Source organism: Delphinus delphis, chromosome 12 (assembly GCF_949987515.2).
Source record: "Delphinus delphis chromosome 12, mDelDel1.2, whole genome shotgun sequence".
Taxonomy (NCBI): domain Eukaryota; kingdom Metazoa; phylum Chordata; class Mammalia; order Artiodactyla; family Delphinidae; genus Delphinus; species Delphinus delphis.
The window spans coordinates 3,009,837-3,024,759 of NC_082694.2; the positions used below are offsets into that span (position 1 = coordinate 3,009,837).

Sequence of the window (14,923 nt, forward strand, 5' to 3'; positions counted from 1 at the left end):
CCAACTCCCAACGTGATGGCATTTGGAGGCAGAGTCTTTGCGAGGAAATTAGGGGTGGATGAGGTCATGAGGGTGGAGCCCCTGATGGGATGAGTGTCCTGATAAGGAGAAAGAGATCAGAGCTTCCTCTCTCCACCCTGTGAGGACGCAGCAAGAAGGCAGCCGCTATAAGCCAGGAAGTTGCTCCCACCAGGAACTGCGTCCGTGGCACCTTGATTTTGAACTCCCCGCTTCCAGAACGGTGCGAAAGAACTTTCTGTTGTTTAAGGCGCCCAGTCTATGGTAGTGCTGTGATGGTAACACCGGGGTGACTAAGACAAGAATGATGATTGACCCGTAGGCAGGAGGAGATCCAGACACCCTGAGGGCAGGCGCGTGCCAGGGGCGGGCCTGGGGAAGAGGTCAGTGGTGAGGGAGGAAGCATCATCTTACCGGCGCTGCTGGTGCCCTGAGGATGCGGGCTGGAGACGCCGAACCAGCCCCTGAGTGAGGAGAGCCTGCATTCAAGGATGCGTTGAGGGGCACGACCCAGAGAGATTACAGGAAGAGCAGCCAGATTCTGGAGCAAGAGGACGAGCAGTTGGTGACCGTGAAGATGCGCGGCGCGGGGCTGAATGCGGGGCGCGGAGTCCGGGCACAGTCAGCGCGTGCACGTGGCATCCCCCTACACAGAGGTTTACGCAGCGCTGAACGCGACACACGCGTCCTTGCTTCTGTTGATTCAAGATGTACAGAAAGTGGCTTCACTGGTGGCGCAGTGGTTGAGAGTCCGCCTGCTGATGCAGGGGACGCGGGTTCGTGCCCCGGTCCAGGAAGATCCCACATGCCGCGGAGCGGCTGGGCCCGTGAGCCATGGCCGCTGGGCCTGCGCGTCCGGAGCCTGTGCTCCGCAACGGGAGAGGCCACAGCAGTAAGAGGCCCGCGTACCACACACACACACACAAAAGATGTATAGAAAGTCCACATACAGACAAGGTTTATGTAGAGATGCCACAGAAAGTACATGGTAGAGTATCCACGTCCTTACCGTATTTATTGTCATTGCGACTCGCTGTTGCCTCTCCTCCTGGTCCGGGTCCTGCTCTCGCTGGGTTTTGCGCGATTTGCTCCTTCACAGTCTCGCGAGGCTTTGCGTCATCAGCCTGAAAGCACCGTTCCCAGCCTTTTCTCTCTTCCTTCTCCGCTTTATGTGTCCCTATGGCTCTCGTCATCACCGGCCACTGTATAATGTAGGTATTTCCTTGCTTACGGTCTGTCTCCCCCGCACCCTGCACCAGGACGGTAGCTCCACGAGGCCTGGGACGCCTTCTGTGATTGTTTTCGAGCATCTAGAACAGGTCCCGGCATTAACATTTGACCAATGTAATTACAGTTTTGTTACGTGTGACAAAAGAAAAGCACTACGTGGCATGAAGTTATCCTTTTAAAGGACTTAGCGTGGTCTGGGGTGTCGGTGAGTTTTCTCTAAGCTGAGATGTGAAGGATGAGAAGAAGGGGTGCAGGGGGCGGAGGGCGGACACCAGGCAGAAGGCACAGCGAGCGGGGGAGGGGACGCAGCAGGTCGGCCAGGCCAGCCTGGAGGGGCGAGGGCAGGGTCCGGGGCACTTCCGTGGGGGGGGGGGGGGGGCGGGGAGCGGTGAAGCAGAAGACAGACGGGTGGTGCTCAGGCTACTGTCCGCCAGCCAGGGAGCCCCGCATTCGAGAACATTTTCATGGGCAAACAGGCTCCAGCCCTCCAGCAGAGGGATTCTCCACCTTTTTCATTTCAGGACTTCTTTCTGTTCTTAAAAACTATTGAGGATCCCAGAGAGCTTTTATTTATATGGGTAGACCTATGCATTTCAACCATATTTATTTATGTGGGTTATATCTATTGCATATTTCCCATAATTAAAACTAAGAAAATTTTAAAACACTGAATTCACTTAAAAATAACAATAACAATAAGCTATCACCTGTTCACGTAAGTCACACGCTTTTGTGAAAATGTAACTGTTTCCCAAGACAAAGCAAAACAAAAAAACTAGGAAAAAGAGTCACATTGCTTTAAGTTTTGCAAATTGCTTTAATGTCTGGCTTAAAATACAACTGAATTTTCACAGCTGCTTCTGCAATCAATCTGCTGCAGAATCACGCCACACAGCCTCTGGAAAACTCCACCATACACTCACGAGAGAACGCGAGTTAAAAAGGAACCTAACCTCTAGCATTATTACGAAGATAGTTTTGACCTCGGGAACCTTTCTTGAGAGGGTCTTGAGGCCCCCAGACCTGAGCCACACTCAGGGTCTCCTGCTCTCATGTGGGAAGGTGTCCGTGCAAGACAACCTGCCTGCATAAGGACAACCCAGGATGCTGATGGCTCTGAACTCTTCCTCCAAGAAGGCTCATAAGTGGATGTTATCATTCTCAAAAAAAAGTAAAGTCACGAGTGTGCTTTTATCACTTTTCCTTTTATCATTTCTCAGTGATTCAATACATCAGGAACATCCTCTGCAACCCACGTAAACTATAAAGAAAAAGAAGATGAAATGTTTAAAGTGCTAACATTCTCAGAAGAACAAGTATGACATCAATGCTGCCACCGTAAGTTACAGCTGAACTAAAAGGCAAAAGAGATCAATCTGTCCCTCTAATATTTTTTCACGTCACAGGAGAATTGGTTCCCCTCAGATAAGTCACTCAAAAATTTAAAATTTATTTCTTGCATGTAATGTAATACCGTTTACCTTGGCAGTTCCTTTTGATTCTTGTTGCTGTTCGAATTAAGAAATGTATGGCTATCCAAATGTGTGTGCTATTGAATATATAACCTACCGCCCATCCCAGTTCTGTGAGAATTCTCTTGGGAAGCAAGTATTGATTTTTTTAACTTTATTTATTGAAGTGTATTTGATTTACAATGTTAATTTCTGCCGTACAGCAAAGTGATTCAGTTATCCATCTATTTACATTCTTTTTCATGTTCTTTTCCACACTCCCAAAGACATTCTGTGAAGCCACCAAGCCAGACAAAGACACTAGTGAGAAAGAAAATTACAGGCCAATATCTTTGATGCATACGGATGCAAGTATTGATTTTGAACTGTGTTAAAGGAGACCTAGAAATATGTTGGAAAGAAGAGCTTGAGTAGAACAAGAGAAGTATCAGAAAACTTAGTACTTCTTTAAAAAAAAACTAATAGGGTTTTAAAAATGGTCCAAAGTTTCCACTTTGCATTCATGCTTCTGCTGTCTCTTAAATTCGTGCAATTATTACCCATTAGTTTCTACTAACTAAAGCTGTTTTGTACCATTTCTATCACTGGTTGAAAAAATTTTGAGTTGCTGTAGGATTTAGACTTCAGAAATGGAATGCTGTTTTAAACTCGGTGGTAATTGTGTGCACTACAGCCTGCTTCACCTTAAAATGATGAGTGTTTTGTGAAAGATAACAAACTGCAGAGCTCATCAACGGGAAAATTACTCAGCAGTGGAGGTGGGTTTTAACTGATGATACTGCTCGCTTGTTAGGAGAGGTCTTTGGAAAGGTAATCAAAGAAACATCACATATGGGCCATTTGTTCTCGTAAGACTATTTTTAAAAAGGGAATTTCTTGACTAGTTTTCGGTCCATCTCCAAATCCTCCTAAGGATTAAGGATGGAATTATGTGTCCCCTGGCAACTTTCTGATGGGTCTCCCCTCTCCCTGTGTGGAAATAAATGAAGACCACACAAATGAGAACCAGCAAAGGCTGATATGCAGAGCTGGCGATAGCGAGGGAGTCAGCCACCATCGCTTGGTTTTGACAGAGACTCAAAGGCAGGCAGAGGACTTGGAGAGCTTGACAGTGGAAAAAATGGAAGGTTTCAGGGATGCCCTGATTGGAGACTGCTGGTCTGGGGAAGCTGCCTGTGGGTGCATTCGTTTGCAAGAGTTGCCGTAGCGAAGTACCACAGGGTGGGCGGTTATTTTCCCACATTTTGGTGGCTGGAAGTCCAAGATTAGGGTGTCGGGACAGCTGGTTCCTTCTCGGGCCTCTCTCCTTGCCTGGTAGACGGCCATCTCCTGGCTGTGTCCTCGTGTGGTCTTTTCTCTGTGACATGGTATCGCTGGGGTCTCTCTGTATTATAATCTCCTCTCCTTATAAAGACAGCAGTCATGCTAAATTAACACCCACCCTAACGATCTCATTGTAACTGAATCTCCTCTTGAAAAGCCCGATCTCAAAATACAGTCACTTCCTGAGGTACAGGGTGTTAGGCTTTACAGTACAAATTTTACGGGCATGTAATTTATCCCGTAGTCATGGGCTAACTAGAAACGGGGCATCCTCCGTGGTTGGTTAGGGGAGCATATGTGCCTTTCTAGGGATGCTGTAGGTCGGAAGTGAGGGCAAACATTTGAGAAGCTGGCTCTTATTAAGCCCTGACTGTACACAGGCTGGGTTTGGCTTCCTGGTCAGGGTGCTGCAGATGTTGGGGCAGAGTTTCATTGTCATATACGGTCTGCTGTCATGGGTTTGTATATTCAGTCTTCTGTGGAAAAAACAGAAGCACCTGTTCTGTTACGACGTCTGTGTCTGCCGGTCTGGAACTGAACCTGGCTGGCTGAGCGCTGGCACTCAGCAAACAGTGGCTGAAGGAGAGGACTTGGGTCAGAATGCTCTTCTGTAACAAGCGTCCCTCTCACCCTCTACCACCGGCTTTTCTTATCTACAAATGAGCACACTCCACCCTCCTAACAACAGCCGTTTACTGAACAATTACTAGATGTGCGATCGGGGTAGAGGCACTTTGAAGTCACACTGAACAGCCCTAGGGATGATTATTCTCATTTTACAGATGAGGAGATGGTTTCTGAGTTATTATCTTGCCAAGTTTCTTCCATCATTGGATGTGTGACCCAGGACAGTCCGCTCTCTTTGTCTGTGACCTTTCAGTTTCCTCTTTCAAAAGAGGGAGAAAAAAAACACTGGCATCAGAAGCTTGTTATGAAATCAAGAAGTGGGGGAAATGTAAAAAGCTCTTCCTTGTGGCAAAGTGCCAACCACTCCGTGCAAAGGGAGAATGGAACTAGGAAATCATTGTCATTGCAGGCGAGAATCACGATCAGAGGCTTAAACCAGCGAGTAAAAGTTTGAGGAGAAACGGAACGTTTACATACTCTCCACGTATCTCCGTATCTCCGCACAAATTACTTTTAATTATGAAGAAAGGAACAGTAAATTCACTGTGGAGAAACCTGGCAGACGCCACCTTAACCATGTAATAAAAGTTAAGCTCATAGTATTGGAACAAATGAACCCAGTATGTAATTTTGAAAAGATGCTCTGAGAAGGATATAACACTGGGGTTATTTCTGGCCAAAAAGAAAAGAGCATAATCTGAGGTTAATCCGAATTTGATTGTGAGGAAACAACAGACAAGCCCAAATGGAGGGCACTTAACACAAGAAATAGTCTGAACTCTGCAAAAATGTTAAGGTTAAGGAAATTCTGTTCCAGATTAAAGAGATCGAAGAGAAGAAATAACTAAATAGAGCAGATGATTCTGGATCGGGTCCTGGGCTTGCTTTATTGTTTATTATTATTATTTGCTGTAAAGGACATTCACAGGACAGTTGGTAAAACGTGAATAAAGTCCGAGATTAGATCATAGTATAACAATATTATTTCCCTTATTATGTAAGAGAATGCCCCTGTTATTAGGAAAATAAAATAAAGCACAGTTGCCCCGCCCCGCCCCCCATGCTCTGAAAGCAGAGCATTCCCAAGGAAGCTTTCGTGAGCCAAAGAAGTTACCTTAGGACAGGTCTTGCTAGCTGGTGCGCAAAATAAAGAGAAAAAGCACAGATGCTCACCGATGTGCTTCACAGCCCTGGGGGCTGGATGCTGAGTGTGGTTCCAGGAAGGAGCTTGGCGGGGCCACTCGTGCAAAACACCTGGACGCAACTTTCACTTTTTGCCTTTTTTTTGTAAAAGTGAGAAATCCTCCTAGGATTTCTTCCTGTTAGTGAAAACAGGCACTAATGTAGGTTTTTTTCTAAAAGCGAAGTGGCTTAAAGCGAACTTATGGAAAGCGGGGGATCCCTGTATTTAGGGGGAAAAGGGCAGGACAAAGCAACTTGCCCTCCAGCAGTTCAGGACAAAACAAACAGAAGTGAAGGATGATAAAGCAAACCTAGTCAAGTGCCAACCTTTGGGGAATCTGGGGGAAGGTATTGCTTATCCAATCTTCTGTGTCTGAAATTATTCCAAACTAAAGTTAAAAAAAACCACCCTTGTTATGAGTAGTAAATGAGGTAATATTTGTAAAGGACTTAGAACATAGGCCTTAAAATGTCAGTGTTAGGTGTTATTACTACACAATTCAGAAGTGGCAGGGCCGCCTCTAGATGGCCTTTAACCCTCAGACCTTCACTTGGTAATTCGGAGTTGCGGGGCAAAAGCCTTTACATAAACTGTGAAGTGCTGTACCCTTGTGCATGTCTGTGAGCTTGTGATGTGAGCTCAGGGTCTCGTAGGTGTTTGTAAAGCAGGCTTAGTCTGCGTCACTGACAAGGTCATTGAGGCAACACAAGGTTCAAACAGCTTCACGAAGGTGACAGGTTGGAGGAAAACCCAGATCTCCCAGATTTGAGTCCTGTCCCTTTCACTTTAGGTTGTGGACTACAAGGGAAAGTTTAGGAAAGGGGAATTTCTTTCACAGCCGGACTTGTTTTCCACCGGCTCAGTCCTACAAGTGTGGCTGTGACCCCTGACCCCGCCGGAGGCCAGGTCTGCCTCCCAGTGGACCCCTAGGATGGGGAGGTGTGGAATGGAAGACAGCAACCTAGGGACAGCCAGTCACACCTCAGTGTCTTCTCATCTGTATCGGATGCTGAAAAGGCATCTAACTTACATCTGATGCTAAAAAAGATCTTTTTCTCCCCATCTGAAAATACTGTAGGTGTTATTAGCTGGTGTTAGCTCCTGCACGTCCAGGGTTCTGGCCGCTACGTGCACCCAAGATCCTGAGCCTGTTTCTTCTTAATAGTGGTCATCTCCCCATTAACATTTCTAAAGACTACATGACAATTTGAGAGAAGAAAACCTATGAGTCGGCTGGGAAAAAAATGTTTCTTCACAAACAAGTGAGTATCTGAAATTCATGTTTGCACTGCCCACTAACAGATTTGTTTCACTGATTAAGTATGAAGAACACGTCTGTAGGTTATTTTCCTCCCTGAGGTACGAATTTCATTTACAAAATGGCAACTCAGGTAAATCAGAACCTGAAGACATTACCCTTAGGGAAAATGATCCAAAAAAAATATATATATATAAAAATATAAATATACACACACACACATATATATAGATGTCAGCCTCAGTTTCCCCATCTGCAAAATAATCTGGGGGCTTATTGTGAGAGCTGAATGGCATAATAATAGGAGAGAAATATTTTCTATGAACCGTAGTTAAGTGAAAACAAATACCCCAGATTCAGTTATGGTACCGTTAGAAAATATTTCCTCATTTCCTACACAAACCCAGATACTTCAGAGCTGGGAGACTCACGGAACTTCCCGATTTGACTGCTAACCAAAGGCAAGGTTCAGAAAACAGAAGGAATGTTCCCTGTGAGCACAGCCCATCATCCGTCAACAGTGGATTGAAAAAAAAGGACAGTGGTGAACGCTGAGTTTAAAAACAGAAAAGGAAATTCAGGTTATTAGGAGCAAATGGATAATATCAAGTGGGTTTCTGATGCTTAGGAATAAGTTTATTCGGGTTTTTTGGTTTTTGTTGTTATTTTAAGAAAGGAATATTAAAGTGACAGAAGAGGCTGGGAATTCCTAGCAAATCCGTAGACCGATAAAAAAAGTTACATAATCTGCTCCTCCTTCGGGTGCCTCTAAGCAGTTAAAGGATGTCAAAATGGTTTATTTGCCGTACATTTGCACAGAAACAATCATCAGTTGATAGCTTTATATATATCAACTATCTTTGCGATTTCCTTAGGAAGACAGAAATTAAGTCCATTTAGCCCCACTTCACTGATTACCCCAACCATAAATAATAAATTCACTTAAAATTTTACAACAGTGATTTGCATATTTGCCCGCAGGTGGTAATTCTTCTACAAGCATAAAGTTATTGGGCCACCCTTATTGAACTTCTCATTAAATTTTCCTGAAGGTAATCAAGGCGTCAACTTCGGCAGCATTTAAACACTAAAAGAAGAGTATATAAATTATTTTTCTATTTCATGGTTAAGGCGTTTTAATAGTGGCACTATTATTTATTAATTACTACAATTATTAAATATCACATTCCAGGCACTAAGGAGACATGTCAACACCTGACCTCTACTCTTACCATAAACCTTGAAGGCAGGTGCTGTTACGCGCCTTACACAAAACACAAAACCAAGGCCCATAGAGTCTGCGACCTGCCCGGCGTCCCTCGGGGGATATGGGGCGGATTCTTCAGCCTTACCCCCATGCCCTCTAGCCCCAGGATTCTATCACGCCACTTTTCTGTAGCCGTATTGTCCCTATTTCACTGTTACGAAACACTCTTCCTTAAGTCCGTGTGCCAAGTTGTCCTTTGAATGCAGTTCCTCCGAATTCCGGGTGTCAGAAACTGTCACCAGAATTGGGGAAACACTGAGGAAGCGTTTTCGGCCCACACTTTTGATTGAGGGCAGCGCATTTTGCCCAGTCGGTTTTATCAATGGTTGAACCCCTGTGACGTTTTAAATTTCTGCAAGCTTCTAGAGGATAAGGAAAGAGATTCTACTCACGTTCGCATGGCTACTACCCGACCCAGAGTCCCCAGCACATAGCGGGCACTCAAATACTGAATGAACTGGGTATCTAGTTCATTGCTTTTTTCCTAAGAATCCTCAGTGAGGTCAATGAACGTAAATACATACGAATTTTAAAGTAGTATTTTTAATGAAGGATTTGTGTCTCCAAAATGTTAGCCTTCGCAGCGGCCAGGGATGGAGGGGCCAGCGGTAACTTTTGTCCCTCTGAGATGGGCACTACCTGGTAGTGTCACTCAATTCCTCAACACAACCTTGCTCCACCCGGCGGTCCCGTCAACCCGCACCCCAATAGCTCTGTCGGTCCGCGGGAGGACCCCCGCGCAGCCGGCGGCCCACCGCCTCCCACGCACACGCTGGGAGCGCCTTTAAGTTCAAAGACGCGTGTTCACCAGCAAACAAAGGGCGGCGCGGTCTCCGTCCCGGGACCAGCTGCGGTCCCCTCGGAAGGGAAGAGGGCCGCAGGGACAAACGGGCGTTCCGCACGCGGGCAGACAGACATCCGATCTGCGGCCCCATCCGCGGCTCCCGCTCCGGGTTCTCCGCGCGCCGGGCCAGCAGCCCGGGTGCCGCGGTCCCGAGAACTTTGCCGGCCCTCCCGGGGCCGGGCGCGGGCGGCGGGGAGGCCGGGCAGACAGGGCACTAGGGAATTCCCGGGGGCAGGTGGCCCACTCCCGCTCCAACCCCGACCCCGGGCGCCTCGGAGAAGCTCCCGGGAGCGAGCGCCGGGCGGCGGCGCGGAGCCCCGGCCGAGCGGGCGGAACAAAGGGAGCCAGCGGGCCGGGAGGATGCTGCGCTCGCCCGGCTGCGCCCCACCCGGCCGGCTCCCGGGCTCTGCCTCGCGCGCAGGTAGCCCGGCCTTCGGCGCTGCGGGAGGGTGTGCCGGAGAGGGGCGCACAAAGACTCACTTCCGCGGGGCCAGGCGCCCCGACACCCTCTCTGCCACTTACAGCCCGTCCTCATCCCTGCATCCCTGCCGCCGGCGGGGCCCGAGTGCCCGCGGGTGCCACGCGCCGTGCCGGGCGGAGCCTGTGCAGGTGACCCCCGGAGGACCGGGGCTGGCAGGAGGCGGCGGCGGGGACAGGCGTGCCTTTTGAGGCCGCCGCGCCGCCCGAGTCTGCGATCGCTCTGTGTCAGAAGCGGGGCTCGGCGTGCACCCCCTGCGCCGCCGCGGCAGGGCAGCGGGGCCGGGGGCGTGGGGAGCCGACGGGGAACTTCCCGGGGCCGGTGGCCGCCCGCTAGGTGAGCGGGGCCGGGAGGGGAGGCCGGAGGCGGCCGGGGAGGCGGAAGGGCCTGGGGGCGGGGCGCGGCGCAGGCTCGGCGCGGGGGCCGGGAGCCCAGAGCTGCCGCCGGGAACAATGAGGCGCGCGGCGCGGGCTGAGCGCAGCTCCGCGCCGGCCGCCGCCGCTGCCGGCCGCCGAGCGATCCGGACCCGCGAAGGCGGCTCGCCGGGGCTCCGGGGCGGCGTCGGGAGGCTGCTCGGCGGAGGCAGGCGGGAGCCGCTGAGCCGCGCGCGTCTGGCGCCCGGGCCCCGGGTCTCCGCTCCAGTTGGCGCGATTGTGGGAGCGCGTGGCGCGCGCCCGAGCGGCCGCCGGAGAGGAAAATGTGACACGCTCGTCCCCGGCTCCAGCGCCTCGGGGTCGGGCGCCAGGAGGCGCGGCGTCCGGAGAAGGTGGGCGACCGGGGGCTCGGTGTCGGGCGGTGCCAGGCGTCTGCCGCGGGGTCGCCGCAGCCCGGGGGCAGCTCAAGCACCGGGTTAGACTCGGCGACCCGCACCCAGACCTGTGGGCGGGATGTTGAGGGCGGTTTGCGGGGGAGAAGCAGGAAATTCTTAAAGAGGTGAGACCCCCGGCAGGCCTGCGCTTCGGGGACAGGAGGACCCAGTGTGCCCCAGTGGCTCAGTAACAGTGATCTTTTCTTTGGGCTCTGGAGGGGAATCGAGGTCTGTAATTGTCTTTCTCGACCCCGCCCGCAGGCAAAACTGAGCTTCTTAAAGCTTAAAGTGCGTTCCACTGATTTCTAGTTTTCTGTAGCTGAGGCGTTTAGGGGCAGAAGGGATCTTTAGAATCCTGAATACCCGGGTATTCATTCTTGCGCCCTTGGCGCGAGGAAAACTGCTTTTGAGTTGTTTTACTTTCCACCGTGTGCCGAGGGGAGATTTAATGCACTGGGGGTACGGAATGGAACATCCATCTCGTTCGGATTTTGCGATGCAGGGGGACAGAGTGAAGTTAAACTCCTGGCTTGAGGGAAGCAAGTGATGTCTCCTCCCAAAGCGATCTGAATAGCTGTTCGAAGAAGCCGTGCTTTCCAGGAATTTAAATGAGACTTTTTGTGATCGCCTTCCAGGTCTCTCCTCCTAGTACCATATTTGTTTTGTCAGGCTGAACTTTCAAAGCTGTTTTATAATCCGAGAAGCACTTTGGGAGAAAAGTAATGCTTGGCTGGATTTTTTGTGAACGTATTTTTAGTGGTCATGCTGAAAATTTGAGGAGAGACGAACCATATTTGGTCGAAATCTTTGCTTTTTGTGCGGTTGCTGTTCTAACGGTGAAGGGGCCAGCTGATCCTCAACGCGGCGGGCCGTCTGCTTGGTGAGGACATTGTTGGCGGACTCGGAAGGCATTTTAAGTACTTTCTGAACATTTTAAAAAGCCTCACGCGGGTTGCTTGATATTTACATTTTTTGACATTTTGGTCAACATACTTTGCCATATTGAACTAAAATTCGTGACCCAGGAGTTTCAAAACATTGAAACTCTGTTGTAGCAAACTCGGGGCTAACATTTTCTTTTCAAAGGAGAAGTGATGGCCTTGAACTTATTTTTACCCTGTTATTTTTCTGAAACTGGCAACCAAAATGTTTACAACACTTGAAGGCTGGCATTTCCCACTAATGCATCAGGGAAACTGTTGACAGCAGGGGAAGGATATTGTGATCAAAATGGGGAGTGTTCTAAAATAATGGGTGAATAGTTGCCTTGAATTTTACAGCTAGGTTACAAAAAAGTCACTGAAACATTTGGAATTCTTGATACAATTTTTGTTGTGCGTGATAGAAACGAGCATTTTACCTTTTTGCTTGGCGCAGTTGAAGCTTCTGGACCTTTGAGCTGAATCTCCGTAGAGATTGTGGTGTGAGCCTCGGGTCTTGGTGGGGTTCTGAGCCCCGCAATTTAGACAGGAAGGGGAGATGGTGGAAGAGAGTTCAGAGCGGAGACCAGCATTTGGTGAGTGTGTTACGTACGCGATCTGGGAAGTAAAGACAAAGACATGAGGACATTTAGACTGGAGGATTCAAGGCTGAGATAATTTAATATTTGAAAAAATGTGAATGGATTTATTATGCAGAGAAGGGCAATCAACTGTTCTCCGTCTCTGATGAGGGTAATTAAGAGGGATAGGGTTGCCTCACGGCGTGAAGACTTAAGTTGGGTCTGGGGAAGGATTTGTGGGCAGCCAGCGAGACTGGTTAAATAGGGAAGTGGTTGCTGAGAAATTCCTGTAGATGTTTGTTTCTGGAGCTCTTTTTCTGAGATTCTCCTCTTCCTGAGATGATGTAAGTGTGTGAGTATCTGATCTAATGGTTATGCTAACTGAGATTTTATACTCTGGGTCTACAGTTTATCCAAGCATTTCTCAAGTACTCCAGCCCGCCCTACAGTGACAAACTCATTTCTAGGCTTCTGTCCCTATCATTTAGGTAAGCAAATGATTGGTTCCTTTCCAGAAACTTGGAGAGATTTGCTCTTTGAGAAACTTTGAATTAATTTTCGGATTTGGTGAATTTTCTATTCTAATTTTGAATAGAAATATCTTATGCATTGATAATTGGGACAGTCTTTGTTTTTTGTCTGTTTTTGCGGTACGCGAGCCTCTCACTGTTGTGGCCTCTCCGGTTTCGGAGCACAGGCTCCGGACGCGCAGGCTCAGCGGCCATGGATCACGGCCGGGCCGCCCCACGGCATGTGGGATCCTCCCGGACCAGGGCACGAACCCGTGTCCCCTGCATCGGCAGGTGGACTCTCAACCACTGCGCCACCAGGGAAGCCCCAGTCTTTGTTTTAATATTCACGTCTCTTTAAGTGTACAGTGTTCTTCCCCCTCCTGGACTTTCTGTTATGTGATCTTAAATTTTAATTGATTAATTAAGTGAACTACTTGCTTAAATGTCTTAGTGAAAGATAGTGCCTGCAAGGCAGGTGTATGTTAAGCTTTGAGATTTTAAGCATTGAAAGCGTCTCCTTAAAAAAGAACTATGGGATGAAATTGACAACTGAGAGTAAGAGATATAATTACATAGAATCAGATACTAATTTTGGAATCAGTACAGTGCGGGTGTAATTTACACAACAGTTTTCAACGTTCTTAACAGACTGGTGGCAAGTCCAAACCCTGAATGTGCTGTAGAAGGTGACCAGCCACTGTTAGTGTGTAAACATCAGACTCTCGATTTAATACATCTGCCATTTTTCTACCTTTGAGAGATTAATTTGTAAATATTATGAAATACATAGTGCGCGGGCAGCAACATGGATTTATCATGACTCTCACCAAATCCGATCATGATCTGAAATTCCAAGCCCCGCCTCCGAATTGATGGGGTAGAGTTGCAATTCAGAAGGCTTGGAGCCCACCTGGCCTGCGGGTGCAGTGGTAGTCGGAGTATAAAGGGGTGAGGTGTGGCCTGGGCCGTCCTAAGCTAGTGGTTTGGTCCAGCACTCGCATCCATCCTAGACCTGCCACTTGGTAAAAGCTGGGCCCCAGCCGTGGTCTGGCTACTGTCTTCACTCGGCCGTGTGCAGGTTGTGGGCTGTCCCCCAGCACCAAGTCCCTCCTGCTTTGGGGAGGAATTGCCCTGTGGATGGGAATGACGTCAGGCCACTGCCCACTCTCAGGGACTTGTCTGCACAGACCCGTCTGTGCCCCTCCTGGTTTCTGCTGCCCCCTGTGGTCTTCTTGAGGAAAGAATTCCCAGTTCCAGGCAGATGTTGTTTCTGACAAGGGTGTGAGGACTGGGGTTGCGGATTTGCACTGGACTTTCTCAGAGCGAAGCAGCAAGGAGACCTCCTGGACGCAAGTCCTGCAGTGACCGGCGCGTGGTTTCCAGGGCTGCGAGGTAAAGACTCAGGTTAAACCTTCTGCAAGGTGTCCTCCGGCGCTGGGATGGCGTGGAATTGATAACGGTGTATTCTGGCGTACCGAAAAGCGGATTCCCCTGCACAGAAGAGAACGAGCATTTAGTTTTCATGCTGGACATCCCTGCCAACACCACGCAGCCCCAGGGAGAGCAGTGCTTCCAAGAATAATGACAGCCACTGCTTCGGGGTCTGCACGGGGCACCAAGGGGCACCTTGGCCACAACCTGGGGGGCGGGGGTTATCATCCCCATTTTACAGATGAGGAGACTGATCTCAGAAGGAGGAAGTGGCTGCCTCCAGAGTGGGAACGTGGCAAAGCTGGGATTTGAGCTTGGGTTCCTGTGTCTCCAAAGGCCGTGCAGTCAGATGAGGTCCCGCCGCGCAGAGGAAGGGGACAGACTTGTCTCGCTGTCCTGGAGCCAGACGAAGACTGACCCGGAGCTCCCAGCCTCAGCCTCAGAAGGTTTTCCAGGCTGCAGGTGGGGGAAGGGGAACCTATGTCTTCCAGAACCTGGAGGCCGAGGGAGGCTTGAGCTGCGGTTCAAAGGTGGCTCCTGCCACTTGGAATAGCCAGGCTGGCAGTGTTAGGATGAAATTCAGGCTCACAAGATGATACAGCAGTGAAATTTCCAAGGAAAAATTTAAGCTAAGATTCAAGAGAATTACCCCTGTGCTTTGAGTTATTGGGAAAGGGAAGAGCACAAGCTTAGAAAGTAGTCTCCTGGGACATTTAGAAATGGATTGGCTAAAGCATTAGAGAAAACACTGTACAGAAAAATCCTGCAATGTCTTGATCAGAAGCCTCTGTTTCCAGAAGTTTATAATTCACACATCTAGTCCTACGCTAGGCTGCTTCTAGGATTTGAGCCTGAGAGGAAAATGCTTTAATAAATTTAGAACAATTGGTTTTGCATGTTCAAATTATACAAATTTTTCAAGTAGAGGTTCTTGCATGTTGGTAATTGTGGCTTCTAAAATGATTTGGATG

The 14,923-nt window shown here is 49.1% G+C and overlaps 1 protein-coding gene across 1 annotated transcript in view; it reads left to right on the plus strand.

Annotated features, from left to right (window-relative positions):
- Nucleotides 1-10,383: 10,383 nt before the first annotated feature.
- Nucleotides 10,384-14,923, plus strand: part of ST6GAL2 (ST6 beta-galactoside alpha-2,6-sialyltransferase 2) — a 58,578-nt gene continuing 54,038 nt past the window's right edge. The window contains exon 1 of the mRNA XM_060027652.1: nucleotides 10,384-10,466. The gene's annotated coding sequence lies outside the window, so the exon portion shown is untranslated. The remainder of the gene's footprint in view (nucleotides 10,467-14,923) is intronic.